Genomic DNA, 15,509 nt, shown 5'->3' with positions numbered 1-15,509 from the left:
GACTGGGCTACTAGTAACTTTTTAACAGAGTTCCTGTGAGCAAAGCTCCATTAAATAAATAAATCATTGTGTAATTATATATGATGGTACAATTGTCAGTTTTTCAAGTTCATCATTGATGTGTGAATATAATATATGCAGTGTGTGTGTGTATATATATATATATATATATATATATATATATATATATATATATATATATATATATATATATATATATATATATATATATATATATATATATAAATATAACAAGGTATGTAAGGTAATAAACAATAAAAATATATTTATTGGTGTTATTTGTGGAATTAAGAGCAAGACTTAAAGCCAGATTTTATGTACTGCCTATATATTTAAAGTGAACAAGAATAAAGGACTGAAATCTGATAATAATATATAGTCGTGTATGTAATTATTTTTTTATTTGTAAATGTAATTTGAGTGCAGTTACTGGTTCTTAAATTTTCTTCCAATCTTTACTTCTTTGGTGTAATGAGGTTGCTTAAATATTTAAGAAATTTGTTGGAACTGATTTGTACCCTCTGAAAACAGTTTTGGGGGTCTGCATTTATTAAGATTCCTTTACCAGTTTTGAATTTGCTTTAAAAGAACATGTCATTTGTCTTTGTATAACATTTTTAACAGATTTTGTGTACTTGCTATACTATGCTGAATTATTTGTGTCGTACCTACAATAAACAAGGAGAAAGTTACTGTCAGCTGCCTGTCAGGTGCCAGGATCGTCCACATAATGCACGCACTCAGGTCACTCCACAACAAGTACAAGTATGACTCTGTCAAATGTCCATGTTGGTGTGAATGGCCTGAGATGTACCTCTCTGGACTACATGAAAAGAGACATGGAGGAGCTCTCAGATCTTGTAGCCCAGGCAGGTATGACCCTAGCCATGAGTAGCATCCTGCCATCACCCAGAATGATACCACAGTACAAGGACAAAATGATTGACTTCAACAATTGGCTAAGCTTCTGGTGTCATTTTAAGGGGGTCCAGTATCTGTCTGCCTGGGATGACATGACCAACAGACCATGATGCTTTGCCAGAGATGGCCTGCACCTGTCACCCTTGGGATTCCGGATACTGGCTAAGGCTCTTGCCACCAGTATAGTGCCTTTTTTAGGCAAGGTTCAAATGACAAATTCACCACTGTAACAGGTACAAGCATACAAAATCTGAGGGTAATGCTACTCAATCCTAGAAGTCTAAACCTCAAAATGCATTCACTCGAGGCACTCCTTAAAATGGAGAACATCGACATCTGTACAGTGACAGAGACCTGGTTCAAGGCTCCAGAGAGCAGTCCTGCATTACCAGGCTATAACTCGTACCACACCTTTTGGCCACCTAACCTGGACCGAAACACAAAAGGTGGAGGTGTGTCCATATTCATTAAGGATATCCACACCTCCAGGCTAGTTGCTCAGCATAATGCATCCGAGATTATCCAAGTGCAACTAACTCTGGGCAAGACTGCAATCCAAATTGTAACTTGCTACAGATCCCCCACCATGCCCCAGGATTCCCACTCATCATTTCTTGATACACTGGAAAATATTAGGGTACAACCCAACACCCCCATAATGGGCGATTTCAACTATCCCACCATTAACTGGGAAAACTACTCATGTACCATCTCTTTTGCTCAATGTTTTCTGGAATTCATAAATTCCAATGCCTTGGATCAACTTATCCACACCCCCTCCAGGGGCAGCAATATCCTAGACATGGTCATTACCAACATGGGTGACCGGTGTTCCACACCAGAGGTCAATTCCTTGTTGATCAGATCTGACCACAAGCTAGTCACCCTAGACATCCACATCCCACCCCCACCTCCCCATTAGGGAAACCATGGTAACAAAATTCTCCAAAGCCAACTTCACACTTCTTGAGACAGAAGTGGCAAACTTTGTGACACCCATGCAGATGGACAATAGAGATATGACTGCTGAATCCTACACAAATGCACTTTATAAGCACTTACATGAGTCTATGGATTGTGCTATCCCTAACAGAACCAAGACGCTCTCCTCCAAAAAAAGGAAGCCAATCTGGTGGTCCCCTTGCCATAAACAAACTTTACAACAGAAGAAAGAAACTGTTGGAAAAAAAAGAGTAAAATCCCATGATGTTTGGAGGAATTCCCTGGTCAGCCTCAATAAGAAGCTGAGATCCCCTCATAAAATCCTCCAAAGCTAGTGACAAAAACAAAATTGCTACTGATTCTAAAGACAACCACAAAGCATTCTATAGCTATGTCAAGAATCTCAATGGCAACACTCAGATCTGCTCTGAGTTACAGCAGAATGGCACTAAATATACAGAACCAACTGATATTGCCAACATCCTGGCAGATAGGGTCAGTGCTAACTTTGCCCCCCTCTCACCCCCTAAAGGGCCCATCTCTATACCGGAAGAATAAACAGTTCTTGTAATCATGGCTGCACAGGTAAAAACCACACTCTCCAAAGCCAAGAACACAGCATCCATGGGACCTGACAGCATCCCAGACTGCATTCTACACGAACTACAGAATGAACTGGCACCCCACCTAAGTACCATGTTTAATCATAGCCTCACCTCAGGCTTTGTGCCCACTGAATGGCGCACACCGACGGTTATCCCAGTCCACAAAGGAGGAGCTACCACGAACCTTGGGAACTACTGCCCCATTAGCGTAATGAGCCTGGTCTGCAAGGCCATGGAACGTATCATCATGGAATTTATAAACAAAGACATTGATAATCTCCAAACTCTGGACCCCACCCAGATTGGGTTTGTAATAGGCAGATCATGTCTCCTAAACCTGATAGACTTCTTTGAAGCAGTCACCAAAGCCATAGACAAGGGTAAGGTGGTTCACACAGCCTATCTAGATCTCGCCAAGGCTTTTGACACCACCCCCCACTCTGGAATTATAGATAAACTCACTAAACTAGGTGTAAATCCCTATGTCACAAGATGAGTTGCCAACTGGCTCACTGACAGAACCCACATTGTGAAAGTAGCAGACTCCAAATCCGACTTCAAACCAGTGACAAGTGGAGTACCACAGTGTTCAGTCCTGGGTCCTCTCTTGTTTGGTATCTAGTTTTCTGAAGTACAGGCTAACACAGAAGGTCTTTGGCTAATGAACTTCGCAGATGACTGCAAACTAGGAGCCATAATCAAAACTCCTAATGATGTGGACATCCTACAAAAGGGCCTCAGTGAGACAGATACCTGGTATCAAAACCATGGCCTCAAGCTGAATGCCAAAAAGTGCATTGTCATCCCCTTAGGTAAAAAGGGTCTATATTATATATTCGAACACTTAACTGTTCGAATTGCTAAAGAACGAACTTTAGTGATCGAACAGTTAAATGTTTGAATATATTAAAAAATTTAAAAAAAAATAAACAAACAAAAGAAAAACTAATATTTAAAAAAAAAACAGAAAAAAAACAGAAAATAAAAGTTTAAGCAGGGGGCAAGCACCCCCTGCACCCCCGCACACCCCCCGCTACTTAAATATACCAACTCCAAGATCGCTCTACAGTGTAGGAAATGGGAACATTTCCATTTCCACACTGTAGCACACTGAAGTGCGATCACAGAGTTGGACATGCTCCACTTAAAGAAATCCCAATCCCTCTGCGCTACATGCTCTAGAGACCTAAACCTTGTCACCACAATAAACTTGAACATGCTGGAAGGATAGATTCCTGTCCCAGAGACTTCCCATACTCTGGAACAAACTACCTATCTATATCAAACAAAGCTCCTCATTAGCACTCTTCAAGAAAAATCTTGATGATTGGATGGGAAATAGGAAATTCGCCCTTACCTCTGGGGATCTGCTCAACAGGGGCACAGGAAAATATTTTTCTTGGGTGGCAAAAGCTAGGGTACCTTCATGGCTACACTTATGTAGACCCTAGGGCCAATAGCCTAGCACCTACCTATGAACTTATGAACCTATGATGCTTGGTATAATTGAAAAAACTTTTTTAAGAACAGGATGATCATTCCAAACAGAAAGTGAAAACTTTAGAATTCAGTAAGTGTAGCTTGTGCAAAATGACCAAGCCTATAAATATGGCTCTTACAACTGTATACATATGTTTATTATCACTTGCTGAAGATATCAATCACCACTGAAAATTGTTTCTTAAAATTTGTTGCATTACTTAAAAAGTTCAGTAAATATATAAAAATAGTCACACAATTCTCAGTTTGTGTTAAGAAAAACCTGAGTCAATTAGTTTGCATGCTAATTGTTCTAAAATTGCTACAGTCATCCTTGTATTTCTGTTAACTGTTACTAATGTTGTATGTACTTTCACTTTTTATGGAGTTTTTCTCCCTGGAGCTCTTCTGAAAATGGGATGTGCCCAGTTGGACTTTCCCAGTAAACAAATGTAAAATGAAATAAATAAACACATTTGTGTTCGCTCTGACATGTCATATGTCTTTCACATATGCAGCCCATTTTATGTATGCTCAGGTTGTGTACACGTACTTGTGTATTACATGGTCATATAACTGGGACTGCTGTTTAGCACTGTGCTTCTTTGTTTGTCTTTCACATGTAGGATTGGGGGTCCTAGTCTATCCTCTATTGTCTTCTCTTGCATTTCCATGGATGGATTTGCTCATCCATTTTGTTGCTTGGCTTACATTTGCACTGCTGACAGACTTGATTGGACTCAATATCCACTGTGTACTGCAATCACTATTTATTTCACTACAGCTCATAACTACCAGCAGTCATTCAGTTTCAGGTAACTTATTTGGAACATTTCAGCACTAAGTAATGCATAGGTATATATTTCTGCATCGGACCTTGGCTGGTATGCCTCCTTACCCTATTTTTCCATTTGCCTTTACCCATGTTGTACAGTGTGTTTTCTGTGTAATTTTATTCTCCTATATGTTTATTTCGAACCTTTGTCTGTCATGTCTTGTGATATTTGTTATATGTTTATCCCTGCTGGTTTTCCGTCTTCATCTTCTTTCCCTGTATTTTTGATTCCTTTTAATCTCAAAAAAAATGGGGCCTACACACATACACACACACACACACACACACACACACACACACACACACACACACACACACACACACACACACACACACACACATGCAAAACCTACCCATGTCTCTGACTGTCCCTCAGATTTTCCTATTTCATTGTGTCTCTTTTCTTCACCCTTACCCCAGATTTGCTTTGCTATCTCTCTATTTCTTGGGTGCGTGTGTTACTTCTGTTCCCCACATGTCCCACACTCATTGTTAGTTACTGTTAGCCATGGTGAAGTGACTGTGACTGCCCTTTGCCTTGATTAATTTTTTTTTATGTAGACTTTTGCAGATTCTGTCGGAGTTCACTTATCTAATAACTATATTTATATACATTTGTACAAGCGTTATGACAGAATCTATAATTCTTGGTAAATATTTTTCACAATGCATGGATTGCTGCAGATTTGTCTTCCTTTATTGATTTTATGTTATCTGCATTGAACTTGTATAATTTCCATTGGTGGACATTGATAATGCATAGCCCTGTTCATGGACCACTTATCAGGACATATACAGATTTGCTGTAACTGCTTGATAGTGTGCTGACATTGTTGGATGCATTTGTTTTGCACTTAGTTATTCTCTGCACACTGAGACATATTAACTTATTACTTAATTATCTATGACTTTTGTGTGGACCTCGGCAAAACATGCCAGATTCCGCAAACTTTGTGGAATCTGGCCCCATGTGTACATGCAGTATAACAGGAACTTAAACAAACATCAGGGTGAACTAATATATTTAGTAAGCAATTAAAAAAGCAGTATGGATGTATGTTGAGACAAGAAAATACGCTCGCGCGCGTGCGCGCACACATATATACACACACACACACACACACACACACACACACACACACACACACACACACGCACATGCACGCACGCACACACACACACACACACACACACACACACACACACACACACACACACACACACACACAAACATACATGTATCTTTCTTACTCACCATCTGAATTTACAAGCTCTTACTCAGATCCTATAACCCTTCTCTTTGTACTAAGTTGAAAGCTCACTCCTTTGCTTAGAAACCACAACGCCTTAGTTCTTCACATGACCCTGTTTCAATTGACTATAGTGGAACACTCCTTTTTTAATCTATGCCAACTAACTGAAATTCCTTGCCTGGTGTATTAAGATTAATTACTACTCTTCCTGTTTACAATAAGCAGATCAAAAAATTCCCACAGAAGCAGTATAAATGTAATTGCCTTCATGATATAGTCTGAACTTGTACACTCTTCATCATGACACTTTTTGATTATTAAGTTATGCCAATATATACCTCCTTGTTGGATTCACCCCTTTAGTTTTTTTTCCAATATACAAATTATGTATCAATCTGTTTTACAGAATGATTACTCTACTTTTAATATGCATTTATCCAATATGAATACCTTGTGTTTTTTATCACTCTTTAAATTAGATTGACTACTCAGCTCATTTTCATGTGTTTGAATAGGCAGATATCACTTACAATGCACATTTCTTAATTTGTATTACTATTACTGGTAACAGCTGGCAGTGTTGTGTGTCCAGGGTTCTGATGAATCTCTACTGGTTTTCCAATTTTGTAAAGTGTACTATATTCTTATTTTCATCATTTGGCTTAAGAAATGGCTGAAAACTGTAAATATATATATATATATATATATATATATATATATATATATATATATATATATATAAAATATAATTATATGTCTCAACCTCTTAGAACTAGAAATATGGATAAAGCCATAAATTATGGGAGGGTTCAAAAGCTCAAAGTACGGACAATTTTAAAATATTGCTTTTAAAAACTTAGAAAGCTGATAGAATATACAGGTCTTGCATTAGCATTAGTTTTCTGAACAGTGTGAAGTATGAAACTCAAATATCTGACATTATTTTCTGACTTCAATCCTCATTTAGTTGACAATAATGTGCCAGAAAACCAACATTTTATGAGGAACAGATGAAAAATCTGAGGCAAAAATCTGGACAATTGAGAGTTATGAATATAATATAATATAATATAATATAATATAATATAATATAATATAATATAATATAATATAATATAATATAATATAATATGTGTGTGATGTGTGGATTTATTTTATTGACTTGAACAACTGCTCATGTTTGACCTGCACATTGCTGATTCCTTTACTTTGACTATATTTGTGACCAGCAATAAAACCTATGTGGTGAGGAATGATACAGATCTAGTAGCCTACACACATCCTTGCATTAAACAGTATTTTTGAAAAATCAATACAAAAAGCATAAAATAAACAGATATAAATATTTTGTGAACAATACGACTTTAAAACTGTACAGATAATGTTATCAGTAAGAATTCTTTGCACTGATAATAGTGCATTCATAGTCTTTCCAAAAATACTATAGTATAATGGCCACAAACCCAGAATTCCACTTTTTGCTAAAACTTTAGAAAAATAGTTATATATTGTAAACTGTGCAACCTAAACATTATTGTTAGAACACTTTTATCAACCAGACATAAGTTTTCACAAGACAGCAAGAAATCTCTCTCTGAGTGCATGCTTACTAAAATATTCTCTGTAATATGAAAAATTATGATTAATTGAATAATTAACAATATTAATGATGCTGAATACCAAAAACTGTGCAACTTACAGTGTGACTATCAATTCCATTTTTTTCAATATCTAAGGTTTCAACTGATGCCATGCAATAGTTTGTAAGCCACTTAACTTTTTGAAGTATTAAGTGCATATGTAAATATTGCTCATTTTCATAATTGCCAATAAACAACAGACAATATATCCAGTATAGTGTGCTATGAATGGGCATTGACAATGAACTTTTCTGTTTCCCACCATGGCACTTAACACCATATAATTCACTAGCATGTAGGTTTCTCAGTTATGAAAATATGAACATAAATATGAAAATATGAATAATAATTAAAAAAACAGTGATTAATCTCTACTGCAGAACAACTTAAATTAACAGTCTAAGGGTAATTTTGATAACAATGCCTTGCCATTTCAAATATAGTCTATTAATAGCTGGTAGATCATATAATGAATGATGTTAAACCCAAGAAAGGTCAGGACATCATAAGGAGCTATGGGTGTTAACTGGAAATAAACAAAAAAGTGCTATAGGTTTGAATTAAAGTGTTTTTTTTTGAGAGGGGGGCTTATGCCTTAAACCTCCCCAGTGTAGGGGATCTGCCCCACACTCCAAATCTACAAATATACTGCTTCCAAGGTACCTTAGGCTGTGTTAGTACAAGTCCAGTTTGTACTATAAACGCACTGCATTGTATCTAATCAGATTAGCTTGTCATTGAGGAAGTAGCTTTAATACTTTCTGCCTTCCTGGATCAGGGCTTTTTCATGGACATTAGTTTCAAGGTCATTGCAGCACTTTGTATTTTTACTGCACAGAAAGCACTACATAGTTTGAAACATGATGTTCTACTATGAGTATAAAATGCAGAGTAAATTCAGCACCTTTACAAAGAAAGATGAGGCATGCTTGTCCCAAGTGTCAGAGTTTCTTGAAATATTATTTCCATTATTTTTGCCACATTTTTCACTTCTTTATCATAAGAGGAACTTCTTCTTCAAGGAAGATGTAGGTGTAGCAGTAAATGGCAGTAAAGTGCAAGCTTCAGTTTCATGGCTAAAAACACCAAGAATGGGCGGCTTGTTAGAATCTTGCCTTAATATCATAACCGAATGATAATGAAACCCAGTGCTGATGGAAAGTTACACAAATGTACGTCATCTTAATGACCTAGGTAAGATTAAGTAAGTTACTTATTCACAGTATAGCTTTCTGTCTCATGAGGAAGGGCAATGGCAAAAGAGAAGTTAAGGCAAACAAAATTTTAAATCAGAAATGAAAGTAAAGCCATTAGAATAAATCAGAAATGTTTCAGTCAAAGCAAGGTCTGCTGTGTCTCTCAGTTGTCCATCTGTCGAAGTACTCTACATATCTTTACTTAACTTTGTATACCACACATACTGAAGCGATTTCTACAGTCATAAAATATAAAAATAGCACCAACATTGTATTTTTATAGCAGAATGTTACAATGCCCTGCACAAAAGCTGAATTTGGTTATCAAATGGATACTCAGTATTAATCAACACTTTATTACCTGTGCGCAATATCTGTGCCATGCAGCAATATTAATATATTCTCAAACACTGAATCCACTTAATGTACAGAACTCATCTTCAAATGCAGGTATGGCCTTTTCATTTAGTATGAAGGTAGCTTAAAGTGAAATCTGAGATAATTTATAACTAAAATAACATAGTGATATATACAACTTCAATGATTATCATTGACATCAGTCATATAAATGCCTTAGGAAATGTAAAGTTTATAAGTTTAGTGCAATTGTTGCTTTGTCTGTAGCAGAGAACTTCTGTCCGATTTTATCTTTCTAGGAAGGTTCTAGTTTTCTGATGTTACACAGCTGAACCCGAGACTGCCATAAAGGCAGCCAGAAATATGCAATAGAATGTAAGCTCTGATAGAACCTAGTTATTCCAAAATGGTAGCATTATTCTCATCCTGGCCTTGAGGCTCAAATATATTATCTTTGTGCAGGTTTTCATTCCAGTTGCATTACACAAAAGGCACACAATTTCAGGACAACACATTATTTATTTTATTTTTTATTTTACATTTGTTGACCGGGCCAGTCTAGCTGGATATATGTCCATTTTCAGTAGAGGCCCGGAGAGAAAAGCTCCAAGTATTAATACATAGTTTAATAAAAAGTAATCATAAAAGGAATTACAGCTAAAATAGTAAGAAGGAAGTCAAGTAAAAAAATGTTTTTTTTTTTTGAGGAAATTGGGAGATTAATAACACAATAGTCTTACACATAAGTGAGATATAAGATCCTACATATTATGTCATGGGCAAAGCATAGACATAAGTGAGATATAAGATCCTACATATTATGTCATGGGCAAAGCATAGTACTTTTTATAAAGTAACATAATTAGAAAGCATAATGAATAGACTGAGGATAAAGTAAGAAAGGAAGAGAAGGAAAGATAGGAAGGGTATCTGAGTTAGTATAGGATGAGTTTATGGATTTAATTATCTTCCTAGGGCTAAATAATAGAGTTACTTTATGAAAGAGAGGCAGAATTTACACCTATGAAAGAGTGGAGAAACACTCAGAGATAGCTAGTCAGCGGGATCAGTTCACTAGCTTAATGTATAGTTGAGGGGCTAGGAGACCTCAACTGGGTTATTGGATAAAGACGGGAGAGAGGGGAGGGTAGGGAGACAAGAAAAGGAAGAGCAAGGCTAGTCTGGGTTAGTGCAGGGGCATATCCATTTTTTATTCAGATACTGTTTGAGATTCTTCTTGAAAATAGGAAGAGAAGTCAGGGATGAGATATCAGAGGGTAATTTGTTCCATAGTTTTCCAAATGAGTTGGAGAACAAGCTATCTCCTGCAGCATTATTAGTTGTAGTCCTGTTGATCAAAGGTTTGTTAGAGGAGCGTAGATGTTGCAGGTTATAATAAGGGGTAATAAGGCTGGTGAGTATTGGAGTTTTAGTGGGATGGTACAGGGTTTTGTGAGCTACTATAAGTTGTTGTAGTTCGATCTGATTGTGAAGTTCTAGCCAGCCAAGTTGTCTTAGATTGAGGCAGTGATGAGTCCTAAAAGGAGATCCGGTAGCAAATCTAGCAATGTTGTTGTAGGATATAACTAGTTTATTAAGGTTTTTTTTGACAGGTTGGTATAAATAGAGCATGCATAGAGTAAAGTAGAGATAAGATGAGTTTTGGCTAGGGTAATTCTAGTAGCTGGGGTAAGAAATGGTTTAATTCGATACAGGGTTCCTATTTTTTGTTCACAGTTTTTATAGTAGAGTTAATGTGATTTTCAAAATTGAGTTTATTGTCCATTGTAATTCCTAGTAGTTTTGTGGTGGTTTCGGGGGAAATACTAGTATTGTAGTTGGAAGTGATAGAGAAATGAAGGGGGAGTTGCTTACGTGTTGGCGAAAAGCGTAGTAGCTTTGTTTTCTTGGGACTGAGTAGAAGGCAGCGTTGTGAGAACCATTGTTCTACTGTGTTAAAGGCTTTTTGTATAAGAGACTGAAGTTCAGCATGAGAGGTAGCTGTGCAGATAATAGTGGAGTCATCTGCATATTGAATACAGTTAGAAAAAGGGATGGCAGATTGAAGGTCATTGATAAAGATGGAAAAAAGAAGTGGACCTAGGATAGAGCCTTGTGGTACACCTAGGGAGATAGGAAGGTGTTCAGATAATGAGTTTTTCAAGAGTACTGTTTGTTGTCGGTTTTCAAGGTAAGATTTAAACCATGTTATGCTGTTAGGATCAAGTGAAAGAGAATTAAGAATGTGCAAGAGTATTTGGCAATTCACCATGTCAAAGGCTTTAGATAAGTCAATGAATAGTGCAGAAGAAAGACTGTGTATGTTACGGTTAGTGTTGATGGTGTTTGTGAATGAGAGCAGTGCAGTGGTGGTACTGTGGGAAGGTCTGAAGCCGTATTGACAGTTAGCTAGTAGGTTGTTTTGGAGAAGATGGTTTAGGAGTTGTTTATGAATACAATTTTCCAAGATTTTGGCAATAGGGGATAATAAAGCAATGGGGCGATAGTTAGAGAATTCATTAGAGTTCCCCCTTTGTGTAGTGGGATGATGTGGGATATTTTCCAGATATCAGGGACAGTTCTTTCTTTGATGGATCTATTTATCAATATAGAAATGGGATAAACAATAGCTTTAGCTCCTATTTGTAGGGACTCAGCAGGGAGTTTGTCTTCGGAGGGGGTAGAAGGTTTAAGTTTTTGTAGTAATGATAAAATATATGACATAGAGATCGGAAGAAAGTGAAATGAGGGGGAGGGTGTATTTACATAAAAAGGATGTAGTTTTGAGGTGTCAGGAGATAGGTGATTTGCAAGATTTTGTATAGAATTTGTAAAGAAGGAGTTAAAGGCATTAGCTATTTGTGTAGGGTTGTCAGGGTGAGAGTCCTGTGGGTTGGGTGTGATTGATTGGCCTGGGGATAGAAGATTATTGATTGAGGACCAGAATTGTTTAGGTTCCTTATTGGATATTTGTTGTAGATGAAGGTAGTAGTTCTTTTTGTCTAATAGTATGGCTTTTTTTGTGTTGTTCCTGCATTCTCTGAAGGTTTGATGGTCAGCTTGGTTCTTGGAAGTATGCCATTTAGCCCAGTATTTGTTTCTGGTAGAGATTTGTTGTCTAGTATTATTGCTTAGCCAGGGGGCATGTTTGGTTCTGATTCTAATATTGCGTATTGGTGCGTGCAGATCTAAAATAGATAGGAATGTGGAGTTAAAGTATTGTACTGCATCATTAAGAGGTAGTGACTTTAGAGGAGTCCAGTTACATTGGTGTAGTTGTGTTAAAAAGAGTTCTGAGTAAAATTTTTTTTGGAACGTAATGTTCGGAAAGTGGTAGGAAAAGTAATGATGTTTTTTTTTCTAATAATATAGGTTAATAGGTGATCGCTTAGATCATCTGGTAGGGTGCCAGAGGTGTAGGTTTGTTGGGGAGTATTAGTAAATATCCAGTCCAAAGTGGTGTCTTTATTATTGTTTTTATTAATTCTGGTAGGGCCTGAAATAAGTTGAGAGAAGCCATGCAGGTTAATATGGGCGGTAGGGTTTGAGTAGTTACAAGGATTCCAATCAATATTTAGGTCACCTAGTATTATTGTTCCTTGTGGAACATTAGTAGCAAGCCAGCTAAGAATGCCCTCAAGAGTGTTAATGTTGTTTCCTGGGGGGAGATATATACAAATAATATAGATAGCTTTACTTTTGTTTAGTTGGAATTTAGAGGATATTAGTTCTGCATTATTGTTTATGGGGAGGTTCAGGTTTATGGTGCTGATTTGTAGATGAGTTTTGTAAAGAATAGCAACACCTCCTCCCTTTTTTGATGAGCGGTCGAGTCTAATTATATTATATCCTGGTGGGGTAATTTCACAGTCTTTGATAGTGGGTTTTAGCCATGTTTCTGATAAGCATAGGATATCGAATTGGTTGACATCAAGGAGTGCATGTAGTTGTGCAATTTTGTTACAAATACTATGTATATTCAGATGAGCTATGGTGAGAGAGTTAGTAGGTTTGGTTGTTGGTATAGGTCTAGTCTTGTCATTGGTTTTGGTTCCTATGGCCTGGGTGTGCTGTGGGCCATTATCCCTGAATTATGAAAAAATCAGCTTTTAACCACCTTTCCAAATGTAAACAACCATAGGTATTTTTCCTTGATGTGCATATGGATGTTGATAGTTTTATATAGGTTTTGCTATGAAGCTTTTCTTTATTCATAGTTATATAACAATATTTCCACCTGGTACTAAGTCACCTGTTAAAAATGACTGCTCTTACAACAAATACCTCTCAAGTTTGGTGCATGTCATTGGTGCATCCTCCTTACCCTTTCAGTGTTTACCCTGAGCGTGTGTCTGATAAACTCTTATCTAATAAAAAGCTATATGTATTTCCTATAAATACTTTAATTGCAAGATTGACTGATGATGTTATCATTTACCATCTTAGCAATGGAAACAATTAAGGATAATTAATAATTGTAGTTTTGTAATACACTACTTGTAGTGCATGCATCGTGATGATTATACTCCGATATCTGGAAAAAGACAACTCAGTTAAGCGCCACTATAGTGCGAGACCCGAATTCAACAAATGTTCAGCACCCACTGCCTAACTTGTTAAGGCCAGTTTTCAACTTAGGCAGCCAAATCTGCCAGTACTGCCCAGCAAATGACAGTGGCAGAATAGAAAACAGATTTGTTTGTGCTTGCTGTCCGTTCCAATAACGTGTCCCGCACTTCCTCTCATAAACTTAGAAAGTAGAAGAATAGCATTTTCTGAGGGATACAAAGTAAGAAACTAAAATAAATGTCCTTATTAAGTGACTTCAGTTCTCAATGATTTGTCAGAAAACCAAATATTTTATGAGGAACAGACCAAACATATGTATTAGGCAAAACTCTGAACATTCTGAGAAAATCTGAGTGGCATGTCTTCTTGTTAGCATTCACTAAGTACTTTATGGCTTTGAAAGCCAGTAAAACACTTAGCATTTTTTTCTGTAACTAGAAGTACAAGGAGCATAAAAAGCTGCATGCACTGCAACGAATTATGGTCAGGCCTCCATGGGCTGATCATAACTGTCTGTATCGAATGCTAGTGAGTCAGCTAGATTACCTATTTTTATTATAGCATTAAGCTGTCATGAGATGAAATATGAAACACCAACTATAAAGCTTTCAATATCTAGGTATTTACCACTCATTACCTTTTTATAATTTCCTTATTATTAATAATTTCCAGGTTTAGAAGAAAATTACTAACAGCAATGACTGCTTACTGACATTAAGCTGATTTGCAATAGTAACAGTAATTTGGAAAAATGGTACACTGAAATCATTAATGATATTTTAGATATTTTTTTGTGGATAAGGGTAGGTGAGTAGCATGTAGTGCAAAGTCTTCTATGGGCAATCAGTTATAAAAAAATAATATTTTCAATAACTGTTTCAAACTGTCAACAGTATTTTCATTCCATACTGAATATGAATCCAGTTAATATAAATATAAATATTTTTAAAATCCGTGTGTGTGTGTGTGTGTGTGTGTGTGTGTGTGTGTGTGTGTGTGTGTGTGTGTGTGGAGAGTGGTGGTCTTAGTTTTAGGAAGGATAACAAATAGGAAGACTAAAGATCTGTAGTCATTAGCATAAAACTCATGTACAAAATGTTTCTTCAAGAGCAATAGTAAAGAAGATCTGCATATATAAACATTGTATAGAGTCAGACTAGAGACAAAAATGAAGTAATGTATGCATTCAAGTGCTTTAGCCAAGATATAATGGAATGTTATTAATGCTCAGTTTGTTTACATGCGATTCTTGTTGGCAATTTAAATTAGCAGTCAGAGGATGGAATCCATAGTCTTTCTGCTTGTCAGTAGAGTGATCCTAGACATGATTTGCTGTGATATGGGTGTAGCATCCACCAATGTAAATGAGCAGATAAATCTACATATCTAATCTGCCCACAGTCTGATTATTCTTTTAGTTGGTTTTGCAGAAGTTTTAACTAGTCTCTTCTATTCTGGGTAATATTTGCTGATCTACCTATATCTGTTTTTGTGAAGTGCATTTTTCATTCTGTTTTCAAACAGAAAACTGCTATGTAAATGCATAGAGAAGTTCAATTTTTATTTAAAACTGTGATGAACAGGCTCATGCTCTCGCTGAATGCCACCAATTAATATGTGAGAGACCGAATGCCACCAATTAATATGTGAGACACCGAATGCCACCAATTAATATGTGAGATACAGGAACA

Source organism: Protopterus annectens, chromosome 3.part1 (assembly GCF_019279795.1).
Source record: "Protopterus annectens isolate FY-2018-M chromosome 3.part1, PAN1.0, whole genome shotgun sequence".
Lineage (NCBI taxonomy): Eukaryota > Metazoa > Chordata > Ceratodontiformes > Protopteridae > Protopterus > Protopterus annectens.
The sequence above is the reverse complement of the archived record's forward strand: the minus strand, read 5'-3'. Positions refer to the sequence as shown.